This window comes from Cavia porcellus, unplaced genomic scaffold (assembly GCF_034190915.1).
Source record: "Cavia porcellus strain 051 isolate PalLab524CR breed Dunkin Hartley unplaced genomic scaffold, mCavPor4.1 scaffold_25, whole genome shotgun sequence".
Taxonomy (NCBI): domain Eukaryota; kingdom Metazoa; phylum Chordata; class Mammalia; order Rodentia; family Caviidae; genus Cavia; species Cavia porcellus.
Genome location: NW_026947508.1, coordinates 33,497,269 through 33,512,074, shown reverse-complemented (window position 1 = coordinate 33,512,074; position 14,806 = coordinate 33,497,269). Strand labels below are relative to the sequence as shown.

The following is a 14,806-nucleotide window of genomic DNA, read 5'->3' as shown; positions in this document are numbered from 1 at the left end:
ATAAGACCTTGCAAACAGGCAGTCTTGAGTTCGATCCCCGGTACCGATAAAAAAGGAAAAAGACCCCCCCCCCAAAAAAAGACTCAACTCTTTGAAAGAAGAACTTTCATGACTGAGCAACTGCCTACGGAGAAAAGGAACTCTTCTCCACTGTTAGTGGGAATGCAGACTGATGTAACCACTGTGGAAATTAGTGTGGAGATTCCTCAAAAAACTAGGTCTAGAGGTCCCATTCAACCCAGCTATTCCTGTTCTGGGTGTCTTCCTAAAAGAACTAAAAATAGGGGCTGGAGATTTAGCTCAGCGGCATAAGCGCCTGCCTTGTAAGCAGGCAGTCGTGAGTTTGATCCCTGGTACCAATAAAAAACGAAAAAGACAAAAAAAAAGAATTAAAAACATTGTATCACAGTGATATATGTGCACCCATGTTTATAGCAGCCAATTGGTAACAGCTAGATTTTGGAAATAATTTATGTGCCCATTAAGTGAGGAATGAAATAGTAACTTCCCAATGAAGATGTGGATGAACTTCTCCCCATATCAGTAAGATCATAACACCTGTTATAAGACAAAAACACTCTTAAATGCTAAAAGGAAGAGATGAAAGAGAGAACTTACTAACATGAGATGGATATTCACAGAATCAATCTTTTCTAAATTGGAAAAAAGTATGACTCAGAGCACAGACTGACAGGTAAGACTACCCTGAAATGGAGACAGTTCTACTGGAATAACACAGCAAACTGAGAAGATAGAAGTAAAGGTAAAAGAATGTGTTACTATGGGAGAAAGAAAAGCATGGAGAACTTATGTCTGAAGTTCTCCAATCTACGATGGTATCTGATTAAAAGAATGTCTGTGAGGAGTTTCTCTTACATAAAATTCCAGGGTAAGGAGCATTAAAATGAAACTACTAAAACACTACCACTGATACGATTTCACGTATGCTTTTAAACTGCTTTACCACACTGAGCCTCCCACTGTAACTCAATTCTTAAGGAGTACCAAAGGCTTACTTGGAAAAGTTTCCAAGTTCCAAAGATACCAAAAAGTATAGGGAAATGGTAGACATATTTTCTCCCTAAATGGAGTAAAAGGAAAAACACCAGGGAAATAAGAATAACGAGGTAATGAAAAGGATAATGATCTTGTGACCCAAATATTACTGAATCCTCCCACTCCATTTCTGGCACCTAGCATTTCACCTTAAAGTTTGGCAGCATATGAAAAATTGAGCAACTGAGAACTCAGAAGAAATCTTTGTAATATCCTGCAGTGATTCTTACATACTTCTGGTCACATGAATCTCAGAGGTCAATATGTACTGTCACTTCTATTACACTGCAGTGTCTCAGCACCCAAGGCAACTAGAAGCAGAAGCCATGGCATTAAATATTTGTTCTTTTCCTTTTCCTTAGCATTATATCCTGATTTTACTCAGGATGGCACTTTGCTCTCTCTCTTTTTGGAATGTAATAGCTATTGTTCCACCAGTTATCTTCCATCACTGATTAATCTTGAGAAAACAAGCCAAACACTGAGGACATGAATGTAAAGAGAAAAAATCTGGATTTGATTTTTTTGTGTGTGAAAGGTATGTGAAGCTGCCATCCCAGGCCCAGACTGCTTAACTTTCAGATTTTGCATTTTTTTTATTATAAAAGTCTCCATCCGCAGGTAAATGTAATTCCTACCACATACAGAATTTAGCATGTGGCAGGGGAGTGCTACAACAGAACTTAAAACAAGATGTTCTCTTCAAGAGTAAATTAATTAATGACGATATTGCAGACGGGAAAATTGATGACAAAGGATTATCACTTTTGGAATTTGAAAGACAAACCATACATCAAGACTACAAAAACAGAGAAATACAGGAAAAATTGAGAATGTGTTGGCTCTTCCTTGCTACTTAAAACCAAATCCTAAAAGAGTAATAAACTTTGATTAAAATCACAAGCAGAGATAGAGAAAATACAGATTTTATACGGAAGGCATTCCCACTCAACCTATGCTCTGCAACTTAAGATGAAAATCCTAGATTTGTAAATAAGGCCACAACTTCAGCTATTTAAAAACAAAAACAGATGGCAATACTTTTTTCTAAATTAGTTATACACCACCAATATCCAAGGTTTCTATTCTTGGTTCAATTTAAGCAAAATATCAACCTATGTCTTCTACCAGAAGACATATGGCTTTGTGATTAAGAACATATCCTGGGAGAAGAAGTCTGTCTAAATCGGAATCCAAATTCTTCCTACTTTAGCTACATGACTTTAAAAAAGTAAATTAGTCATTTGTGTGTGGGGGCGGGGGGAGCCGTTTGTTTCCTTGCTTGTTTTGCATTGAAAATTAAATCCAGGGCCACACAGGACAAGCACTGTACCACTGAACGAGTGTCTGGCTCTTTATTTTTGTTCTGAGACAGGGTCTCACTAAATTGGCTGTGCTGGGTTGAACATACAGTCCTGCTGCCTCACCTTCCCAAGTACCCATGTTGAACCAGGCTGTAAATCAGCTGCTTTATACCTCAGATTCCTTATTTGTACAATGAGGATAAAACAGTAACCACTCCAAAGTTAACACATATAAAATATGCACTAGGACCAGTTTCTAATGCACAACAAGCACTCAATAAATATTTGCTATTAATATTATCAAATCCGTACTCTCGGATTTTCTAAATTTTAAATGATTATCTCTCAGTGGTGTTAGGCTTACATATCCTAAATCACACAATCATCACTTAGCATCTTCAGCTAAGAATAAGCCCTGCAGTCAATTATTTACGCCAAAACACCCAAAAAGCAGTTTTAAATTTTTATATATGGTATAAAAACTGAGAACATGCTTTTCCCACAGAAGTATTATGATTATTCCTGAAACAACCCATAAAAACCCCATTTGTGCCACAAACAACTTCTAAATCCATAGTTCCAAGAGTACAAAATTCACACTTTGGTTTCTTGTAGCAGAAAGACAAAGGTATAACAAGGAAAAGAAAGAAGTATGTCCATTTGCCTGGTCCAGGACCTGCTTGCTCCTGATAAAATTTCAATAGAACTTGTTCCTTACATACTCCTTTCTCCTTTCTTCTCATACTGCCCAAAGGTAACAATATTGATCCCTAAAGATGATGTTTTAAAGTACAACATGGCTAATGTCTATAATCCCAGCACTCAGGAGGCTGAGGCATGAGCACTGCCACAAGTTTGAGACCTGCTTAAGCCACGTAGTAAGTTCAAGGCCAACCTGAAATACACAGTAAGTCTTGTCTTTAACAACAACAACAACAAAAAAAAAAAAAAACTCCAAAATTAATTCCTTGCTCTACAATAAAAACTCTACCTTTTCCGAAGTTGACTGGTGCTCCATTTAGAAGAAAAACAAAGAGCACTGAACTACTTTCCACTAAGCCTTTAACCTTTCTATGAGAACCAACATTTTTCAAACATAGTCCCTCCTAAAAGGAGAAAAAAATAAAACTTTCATTAATCTGAAGTGAAAATATAAAGTACCAGAATCATGTTAGATTAGGGAACCCAATAAATACTAGAAGGTGACTTATCAAAACTCAGACTTTCACAATTTTCACCTCTAAAAGTGACAGCATTTTTACAATAGAGTTTATATAAAAATTTGGGGTATTTGACCAAGAACTGCCATCAATAAACACAATTGTGATTTCAGAGCTTCGTACCACAAAATCAAATGAAAAAAGAACCTCAAGAGGTCATTTTGTTAAATCTTGGTAAACTATTTTGGATGCTATTCTATCTTCAAAAAAAGAAAAATTTACAATGTAGACATTTTCTAAATTAGGTAATTTATTATAATTCAAAAAAAGTTGTAATAGGAAAATTCTATCATGCAAAATGAAAACTAGTTAAGAGTTCCTTTCGTAATGACTTTTTACATATTTTCCCCTTTGTAATGACTTTTCACATATTTTACAATAATAGCATTGTTTGGATTCCTCCTCCAACTTAAAAGTTCAGAATTTTTCCAACTCTTCCCATAGGATCTGCTGTAGATACTACAATGTATTTATATTTATTTTCTAGACTTTCTAAATTACCCCACAAACATTTAATCTTAAAATTCATAGAATTGTACTCTGAATTCATACAAGGCCTATACTTCATCAAAACTCCATTTAGAGTATAAACTTAGTGATCCTATATGTGATCAAAATATATTTTTATGAAATATGTGTAATTCTCATCTTAAAATATTTTACTTTAAAATTTAGAGAAAAAAACATCATTGAGGCAGGCATTAGTGAGTTTTTCTAGCAGTAAATACACACTGCATTTAAATCGCACTCTGTCTACTGGAATTTTTAAATCTGAGTAGTGTAGACTGATGAATACCAGCAGCCGCTTTTATAAGAGAACATTCAAAACCATCTTTACAGCTGTCTAAAACAAAAGAGAATCTGCCGTATTTCTTTTAAGAACAACAAAATTCTTCAAGTAATTTGTGTCCACTGGTTCATTTTGTTTCATTAAAGGTTTAACCTGTACTCTGCAATCACTACTGAAGAAAGGAAACTATTTCTGTTCATCATCCAATATATACTGGTATTCTGTTTTATCTCCACGTATTTCACCTTTGTGATACTATACCAATAAATCTGACATTAACGGTAGCAAAGGACTAACTGAGAAGATGATGTTGGTTTATCTCTTGGTGTTAAGCAGAATAGAATATGTTAAGGAAACAGTTTATGCTGCTGCATGTGAATTCTATGGTTCAGCAGCTGTCAAAGTGTGGTCCAGGGATCCTTCAGGGCAGTATGAAAGGTCAAAACAATTTTTATAATAAGAGCAGTTTTTTAGATACCATATGACATGCAGCAAATGACAAAATATACACAGAACACCTCGTCCACGATGTGTGGCATGTAATACGTATTCAATAGAGGAAAACTATTACTGATTAAAATGTTATTAAATATTAGTTGGGCACACTGTCACATGCCTATAATCCCAGCAGCTGAGGGTGGCTGAGGCAGGAGGAGCTGAAGTTTAAATACCACCTACACAAGTTAGCAAGAACTGTCTCAATAAACAAATAAAAAAGACCAGGGATAAGGCTCAGCGGCAGAACATCCCTGGGCTCAATCCCCAGTACTAGAGAAAAGGAAGAAAGAAAAGGGAGGAATCAAGAGGAGGAGGGAATATTCCTAGACATACTTACTTGTTTTCACCTTTGTGGAGGTCACCAGAGTATGTAACATGCAATAAATATAACTGAATTTAAGTCTACACTGTGGGTTAAAAAACAACAAAAATAAAACAACCACAGACAGCACATGAGATCCCTGATCACAAATAATAACACCAGCCTCTTCATAAGGTACACAGACCCTGAAAAGGCACACACACACACACACACACACACACCCATCTCAATTACCTAGAAGTCTTAAATAAGCACACATAGCTGTTTAACAATAGAGTATCTATAATATTAACACATATAGTCTCTGTATGTTATTATTCATTATTGTAGACATTCCTATTATTATACAACTGTGTAATTACTTAAGCAGCATTTGTTCTCAGAAGATCAGAAGCACATTCTAACACCTACTGTTAAATCTCTTGAAATTTCAAGACTGGGTTAAAAAAATTAGATTATAAGTTCAGTCTGTTACACAAAAGCACCTTAATTTTTATAATGAACCAAACATTTAAAGGGGTAGGTACAGGGACAGGAATCTGAATACAAAAGATGCAATTAAAATAAAATTTTAGCAAATGACCCTTAGCTCACATCATAACAAAACCTGAAAAATGGACCAGAGCTAAATGTAAAAGCTAATGCTATAAAGTTTATAGAAGTCATAAGAGGAAATCTTTGTAACATTTGGTGAGGCAAATATTTCTTAGATGTAACACAAAAAAACCCCAGTAAAACAAAATTAATTAAAATTTAAAACTTCTGTTCTTCAATGACACTGTTAGGAAAACGAAGAACACAAACTAAGAAAACCTTCTCATCTGTGAAATGCAGAGCAAACATCTTAAAGAAGACTTATACCCAAAAAACTAAAAAAATAAAAACAGAACAACAAATCTAATTTTTAAACATAGGAAAAATATATGAACAAAGACTTGGATAAAGAAGATATATGATGCTTTGTTCCGTTAGATGAGCTAATATGTTTGGACTTAAGGGCCTGACTTCAGATGCCTCATGATGTCATACAGTCTATATATACAATTCAGTGCATGTGATGCACCTCTGTTCCCACAAGGTGTATGTTGAATGCCTTAAAAATACGTTCTCTGCCTCTATGACCCTTTGTTACCTGCAACTGCTTACTCAGGGGTTTCACAGTTGTGACATGAAACCATTCACTTGCTGTCTAATAGTATTTTAAGATATAATCCATTACAGGTCATTTCAACAATTTCATAAACATAGTTCACTAGGCCTTCCTATCAATGTTCCCAGTTCCCATCTTGCTTCAGTCAACAGTCTTGCGGACAGTGACCATTTTCATGATTTCTTGTCACACTGCTGCATTCAGGCACGCTAGGGCATGACAGGACAGTCACTGATGGTGCCTCTCTGGTACAGTTCATGCATGCATTGATTTCTCTTCTGTTTTTAAAATAAGCTTAATTAAAAGAAAAAAGCATACCACTATTGTATGTGCAAAACTTTTCATAGTTCTTTAGTTACCTTTATGAATCACTTCTTTTCAGATGGAAGATGCTTTCAGCTAGGTTGTTAAAGAACATAAGAATGAATGGCCTTGTTTTAAATGTTTTCATATATTTTAAAGTGTGATCAGCCTTTCTTGTGTGTACCTTACAAACAGAAACCACCCAGGGTGATTGGTAACCCTTGCAAAGCTGATCTCCTCCACAGACTCCTGTGTATGTGTCTGTTCGCAGGTGTATAAGGAGTTAGCAATAGTAGAAGGCAAATGAGCCAGTATCATGGTATTTTTAATGTATGACTCCCGTGAGTCCTGAGAATTTACTAGAATGTCATTAAACAGCCCAACTACTTCATAGGACTGCGGACAATCTGTGTTAAATGAAAAATGTACTCAGATAAATTTTTTTGGCTGATAGACTGAACAAAGTGATGCCTGTATAAAAAAAGAACTATGTTAGACCAAATGCCAAAGGCTAAAATAGACATGCATTTCCTTGAATTAGTTCTTAATTCTGTATTTAATTCCACATCCAGGATTCTTATGAATGTTTGTGGTTTCATAGATCCATGCACTTTGAGTATCTGTCACGTGCAGTGTTACCTGTTTTAGTCCCTTAGCATTTTGAATGACTATCATAATGCCAGTAGAAACCAAACTACAAATGTTAAGTGACTCAATGATTTTTTAATTTACTTTTTTTTGGTCCCGGGGATTGAACTCACGACCTTGCACTTGGCAGGCAGGCACTTACGCCACTGAGCTAAATCTCTGGCCCAATGACTTTTTAATTTAATAGACCTTTACGTAGAATATTATGTAATGGAGACTTTTAATGCCAACCAATCAATGAGAATTTCATGTTTAGGACTGTACAGTTTTCCTGTCCTAAATATCCAGTATGTCGTGGGGAGGGATAACAAGGGAGGGTTTTACCTTTTTTGGAAAATGTTTGAAAACATGTCAGATTTTATATTCATTAGTTATAATAAACTTATTTTTAAGTAATTTTTTTAAAAAGATATACAATGGCAAAGAATAAACAAAAGTGCAATGTAAATTAAAATCACATTGAGGTTTTACTATACACCTACTAGAACAGCTAAAATTAAAATGACCAACCATATCAAGTGTTGATGAGAATACGAATTTCTAATACACTGCTGTAACTATTTTAGAAGGAGGTTAGCAATTTCTTAAAAGGGTAAACCTGTATCTATTACACGATCTACTGATTTCACTCCTAGGAATTTACTTGAAATAAGCCATATATTTATAGAAAGATGTGCACACAAATGTTCATAGCATGCTTATTTGTAATAGCCAAAACTGGAAACAATTCACGTATCATCAGTGGGTGAATGCATAGACAAACCCAATGGAATAAAAAGAAATGAACTACTGACACATTCAGCAACATAGGTAAATCATAAAATAATTATACTTTATAAAAGAAGCCAGCATATCCCCCCACACCCACAATGATTCTATGTATACAAAAACTCTAGAGAAACAAACATTGGGCTGAGGATTTAGCTCAGCGGCATAAGTGCCTGCCTGGGAAGCACGAGGTTGTGAGTTCAATACCCAGTACGGCAAAAAAAAAAAAAAAAAGAGAGAGAAAGAAAAGAAAAACAAACATAATGGACAGAAAAGGTACCTTGCTAAGAGAGGGATGGAAAGGTAGAATTATGAAGTCTTAGGAAGATTTTGGATACAATGGATAAATTTGCCACACTAGATGTGGTGATGACTGAGGTGTATACATTCTGAGAGACATCAAATTATGGTACATATTCTACACTATCTTCTCTTTTGGTGATAGGGATTGAACTTGGGCCTCATCCATGCTCCCTTCTACCCTGCCTCTTTTGATTTTCTGAGATAGAGGGTCTTGCTAGGTTACCCAGGCTGACCTTGAACTTGCAATCCTGCTTTGAACTCCCAAACAGCTGGGATTACAGCTGTATGTCACTGCATTCAACTGCATCCATTTTTTTAAGAGAATTCTGCATCATACTAAGCAATACTCAATATATATAGCAATGTATTGCTTAACAATGGTGTGTGTTCTGAGACATGCACTATTAGGCAATTTTGGTTGGGTGAATATCACGTAGTGCATTTACCTACACAACCAAAGATAGCTAGATGTTATTAGGCAACATAATCTTATGGAAACACCTTCATTAATGCAGTCCACAGTCAACAGAAATGCTGTTATATTGTGCATGACTCTATCACCTTAAGTAAAATTAAGACTAGAGTCCAATTTCAAATCCTCATCTATAAGGATACTTTGGATGTTCTGATATAAAGATGGAAACCAAGTATCCCATTCACTACTCATAAGCCTATTCAGAAAGAATCTGAATCCCCAATATATCTTCTTAAAATCCGAATTCTTCTCATTCAACACTGTACAAATGCTGTGCTGTATCAGACACTTTCTGTAGTGTTTCACCTAGATAACAATGTCCTTTCTCAGAGCTGCCTCCATTCCCAGAGCCTACCTATACCATACTATCTATGTACCAGAGTAAGGTAACAACAATGTAAAAGGGTATGAACATGATCTAAGCTGTTCACCTTATTTTCTTCACTGGGAATCAGAATTAGAACTGAAACAATTTGGACTGGTATCCTCAATGAAAAATGCATGAACTTGAGAGCTACAGGAGGATTATGTACCAGAAAGGCAAAGAAAGCTTTCTGTAGCAGTAAAGAAATAAATTAGATTCAGAGAAAATTAACAGAGGAAAAATAGTATACTACTTAGCAACTTTTCATCAGTATCTATCTTCCTCTTCAAAGACTCAGCTATCCTTGGGGTCTACAAAATATCCCAGGGTTGCCAAAAGAACATGCATATATAATTTTTTTGCTTGAAAATCCAGTACTGGTTTCTTTTATTTGTAATCAAGCAAAGCTTGACTAAAGCAGCTTGCTAAAGCAAACATATATTTTTTCTATTTTCCAGTATTAATGCTATTGCACTGTTAGTAGACTTTATATTTAACTCCCCCTGCCCCGTGCATGTATTTAGTGGTACTTTTATTCTCTATCACTTCTAATGATTTTCCTCACATGTATTAATTCATAATAATTTAAACTTCCCTATCACCTCTCCTTCCAAAAGAACTACTGCTTTTTGTAACAAGATTTTTTCAATCATATACAATATATTTTAAAATTAAATCAGTGGTTTTCTATTACTTTCCCACCACAATTTCCTGCATTGGTATTTCCCTTTTGTGCTTATTATTTTACACTATCCCCAATTACATATCTCTTTGGAAAATCTCTCTCTTTTTTTAAACCCTTGAAATGCAATACATATTGATAGCTAAGAGGCAGTGGAGTTTAACAGTTAAGAGCGCTGCGGGCACTGAAGCAAGACCTACCAGTACATATGAAACCCAGACCTGTCCCTGATCAGCTTGAAGTGCTTAACTTTGCTTCTATTTACTCACTTGTGAAAGGAGGAAAATAATGGTACTGACCTCACAGAGTTATTGGCAGAATTTAATTAACATATGTAAAGTACTCAAATAGGGTATGTGGCGAGAATGGAAATAATGCCTCTTGTAGTAAAGTAATATGTAATAAAGTACAACATAAATACTAGCTACCGAAGTCACCAGTAAAACAACACCAATTGTTATAAAAGCAATGGTACTCCTTTAATAACTGTTCAGAAATGAAGGCCCCAGAGCATTAGGGTTCTCAGTTCAAAGAGGAAATTATAATTAAGAGGATCCATATACCATTACTGTCCAACAGAACTTACTGCAACAATGAAATGTTTGTGGTGTTCAATGTGACAACATTAGCCAAATGTGGCTGGTGAACACTTAAAATGTGGATACTGTTAACTAAGTACTAATTTTACGTGTTTTGAATTAATGTCAAAAGATAATCCCCAAAAATCCAAAATACTGTTTTAGAGTAGTCAAATTAGACTTTTCAGATTATTCACCATTTAAATGGAACATGCCATCTTAAAACATGCAAATAAATAAGACTGTACAAAATCGCAGATATTTAGCTCAGTGGCATAAGCACCTGCCTGGCAAGCCTGAGGTCATGAGTTCGATCCCCGGTACCAAAAAAAAAGATTTTACAAAATCCAGAAATGTTTAACAATGAAAAATATATTACATGGTAAACAAAGGCTACTTCTGCTGCTGTGTGGAACAAACTGAAAAATATAAAATTTTAAACTAGGCATATTTGCATATTCCTGTAATGCCAGCACAAAGATGGTCAAAACATTAGGCTCACTTTGAGCTCAAGGCCAGCCTGGACTATATGATTTTAAGTCCAGTCTGAGCTACAAAGCGAGACATTGCCTTAAAAAAATTTTTGAATTACAAATACAACAAACATATAGTATTAAATGATAGCAACTTCCTTAGTTCAAAGGACAATGGTAAATCTCAACACTTTTGGGTATTCTAGAATGTAAGAATTTTAAGATGAAGAGGAAATAGAAGAGCTCATATTCTTGAGCTGATAATAGCAAAAGATCTGTCTCATTCTCTCATTTTAAAAATGACAAACTTCCTTGTTTTATAACTAGGGGAAATGGAAGAGAAGAAAAATGCCAACATCTTTGTATATGTTTAAACTCATGAAGACAGAAAAGTAATTTGCCCAAGATTACATGGCTAATACGCACTCAAGACAGAACTGAACCTGCACCTACCTCGTTTTAAGACTACACACCAGAACGCTTGTCAATACCAAGCCTGCTACTGGAAACAAGGCAGCAAGAGACCTTAAAATAAATCTACCTCTCTGATCATTTGAAACATCAGGGTCATCAATATCAAGATGAGGGAAATAAACAGATAAATAGGAAATGTATATGAGCCACTAACATTTTTGTGGGAAAGCTCATGTTAAAATATCCCTATGTGTTTCCTAGTATATACTACTCGTAAACAGAAATTAAATCAAGAATAAAAGGTGTCTTTAAGGGACAAGCATTAACAGAAAGAAAACAGGCAAGAAAAACATGGAAAAAGGGGAAGCAGTTTCAGAAAGATTAGTAATTGTCATTAGAAACTACTTCAAGTGCTACTGTAAACCAGTGTCTCAAACTATATATATATGTGAACCATAAAATCAATACTCTAAAATATGCTAGGTAATTGAGAGAAATACAGGGTCTCAACAGGCCCAAAGAAACAAATTATTTTGCTTTGACAAAATCAAATTATAAAACCAGTCTGTTGCTACATTATGTGAAAGAAGTCATGTGATATATACATCGTATTTACTTGTCTAGATAAACTATTCAGTAAGCTTTTGATCTTATTAAAACTTTGCTCAGAAATAAAAGTTCTTTGGGATTTGAATCCAGCTTATTGAAATTCAGGAATCAAATAGATTATGCTAAATTTTTAAGATTCTACTGTTTCACAGAAACTACATCCATCACAATCTGAACTCATGTTAGCATCCCCCCAACAGAGATCTGGCTGTCAATCTGACAGGTCCCATCATCCAAGCTCAGACACCAGCGTAAGTGTTGTTGCAGTTTCTCCTAGTAGGTCTAACTCTCAGTTCAAAGGGGCTTTCTTTTCTAAGTTTTTTCCTTGTCCTTGAATCTGATAGGTAGTACCTGGTACCCTACTGTGTCTTATCTTCATACAAGTTTTATTTTTATCTTTTCTATTACTTAGTTAACAACTTTATATCTAGTTACCAATTCTCTCTATAAAGCATGTCTGTTTAAATTACTAGTATGGATTTTGCCTAGGCTAAGAACACTAAAGAAACAAAACTGTCTCATACAGAATATAACATTGCTACTGTAACTTTCATTAAAATGTAAGGTTAGCTGGTGGTAGCATACATCTATAATCCCAGCACTTGGTAAGATGAGGCAGGAAGACTGCCATGAGATCAAGGTCAATCTGGATGACAAAGTAGTCAAGGCTAGCTTGAACTACGAAGTGAAACCTTGTCTCAAAAAATGTAAATAAATGAATAAAATTATGTTAAATGAAGACATTTTAAAAGTAAATAAGCAAATAAAATTATGTGAATTGAAAATATTAAATGGTACTTCTTATTTCCATACTTTCTATGAAGTATTACTTTTTAATCCTAAAAATACAGTAAGAATTCTTAATCCTAATAAAGTCAGGAGTGGTAGTGCATGCCTATAATTTCAACACTTGGAAGGCTGAAGACATGAAGATTACCACAAGTTCAAGGACAGCCTAGACTACACAGTGGGCTGAAGACCAGCCTAAGCTACACAGTGAGACCCTAATTTCCAAAAACTAAAACAAAAAAACAACAACAAAATCCTAATACATTTCTATATTAAACAAAGAACCAATATCATCTCTAAGAAAACAATACTTACTCTAAATATTTAGGATGACTGGGGGAACAACTATAATTCATTTACTATCTTAATTGTGTCCAAAGTTTTTTTTCACACACTTCCATTCCACTCCCTACCTTGACTTACATATTTAATATCCACTTGGTGAACAGCCTTAATATGACTGTTTCATTGTAACCCCACCACTAAAACATATTTAAGGAAAAATATTAACTGGAAGATCAAAATATCCTGAAGAAACCATTCCCAAATTTTAAATACAGTATTGAAAGAGAGAGAAAAATGACTATCTCCATCATACTAAAAGGAAATCAGTGAGTCAAATTAGTTCTACAACAGCTTGGAAGATTAAAGAAATTATGAGTCTTTTTATTAAAAAAAAAAAAGCTCTTTTCAGAGCTATTCAGATGTCTCTTATTTACAGAGGAAGGGAAAAAAACTCAAGGGAAATAGAAAAGCAATCTTTTCATCTATTTCCACTCCCATAGAAAGAAATGCCATAAAAGCACAAAGTTTTTCTACTGAGGAAGAAGTACATAAAAATGAAATAACAGCTTCACTGTTCATTTTCTTTTTGTAGTATTCTAGAAAACTAGAATCTCTCTCAATCCTAAGGATTCCTTAGCTTCACACTTATGGCTCTAGTAACTTTGTATCTGTCTTTTCTCCTCTCATGTCTTCCGTAACAAGATAATTCCAACTCTCTTCCAGCTCTGCTCCAGCCACATAGACCTCAATATTTTTTAAACACACAGAGAAACCTTCTGCCTGGGCACTTCTTGGATTTCTTCGGGGTAGAATGGTCATCTTCCACATACTTAATATAAGGCTCATTCCATCACTATTTCAGTTCTTTGTTCAACTGTCACCTTCTCTGTGATTTTCCCTGGCTACCCTATCTAAAATAACACATATCCTCATTACTTCACATTGTCCTCCATTTTAATTATCTTAGCCCTAATCACTGTCACTCTCTTAACAGATATTTCTACTTGTTTTGTTAATTTTCTCTCCACTAGTAGGTATATTCCACGATTATGGGGATAGTGTTAAATAGCGCACCAGGTATTTGATATGCTAAATGAATGAGAGGACTGACTGCAACACCACATGTAACTAACAGATGCTGTCATCACACTTTATATTCTACTCCAAAAGGTTACAACTTAAAAATCAGGTTTAGGTTATTTTTCAAATTGTTACTGGAACCACAAAAATCCCTCAAAAGATACTATGAAAGTAGATATGGAAGTCTAAGTAAGCAGAGTATGTTACCTACATTATTCATTGAACTTCACGTAAAAGTTAACCTGTAGGAAGGATCTGGTGACTTCAAAATTCTAAAACCATTGAAATGTATACAATAACTTACTTTTACTTTTTCACGTATTTTACATATTGTAAAAGAGGATAATATAAAATTAGTATCTTTAGTCTCTTTTAATAATTTGCTACGAACAATCAAAATTTACTATTTTATGGTTAAAACAAATACAAAGCTAAGAAACAACAAAGGAAGTGTAAAATTATGTTATTTCATGTAAATAACCATAACCTTACTAAGTTCACTCAGTTCACTAAACTTACTAATGGAAACAAATATTTCCAAATCTCATTACTACAAAAATCTCTGTAAGCAGAAAATCTCTCCACTATACAAAGTGCACTACTTGACAAAACAAGATGCAGTGTTTTATTATGAACTTCACCTTGAAATACAGTGTCAAATGAGTTTACTTTTAAGTGTTGAGAAAAAGAAATGA

General features: G+C 34.7%; 1 protein-coding gene across 11 annotated transcripts in view; it reads right to left on the bottom strand.

Moving 5' to 3' along the window:
- Foxj3 (forkhead box J3) overlaps positions 1–14,806 on the bottom strand; it is a 126,925-nt gene that overhangs the window by 90,683 nt on the left and 21,436 nt on the right. The window lies entirely within an intron of this gene.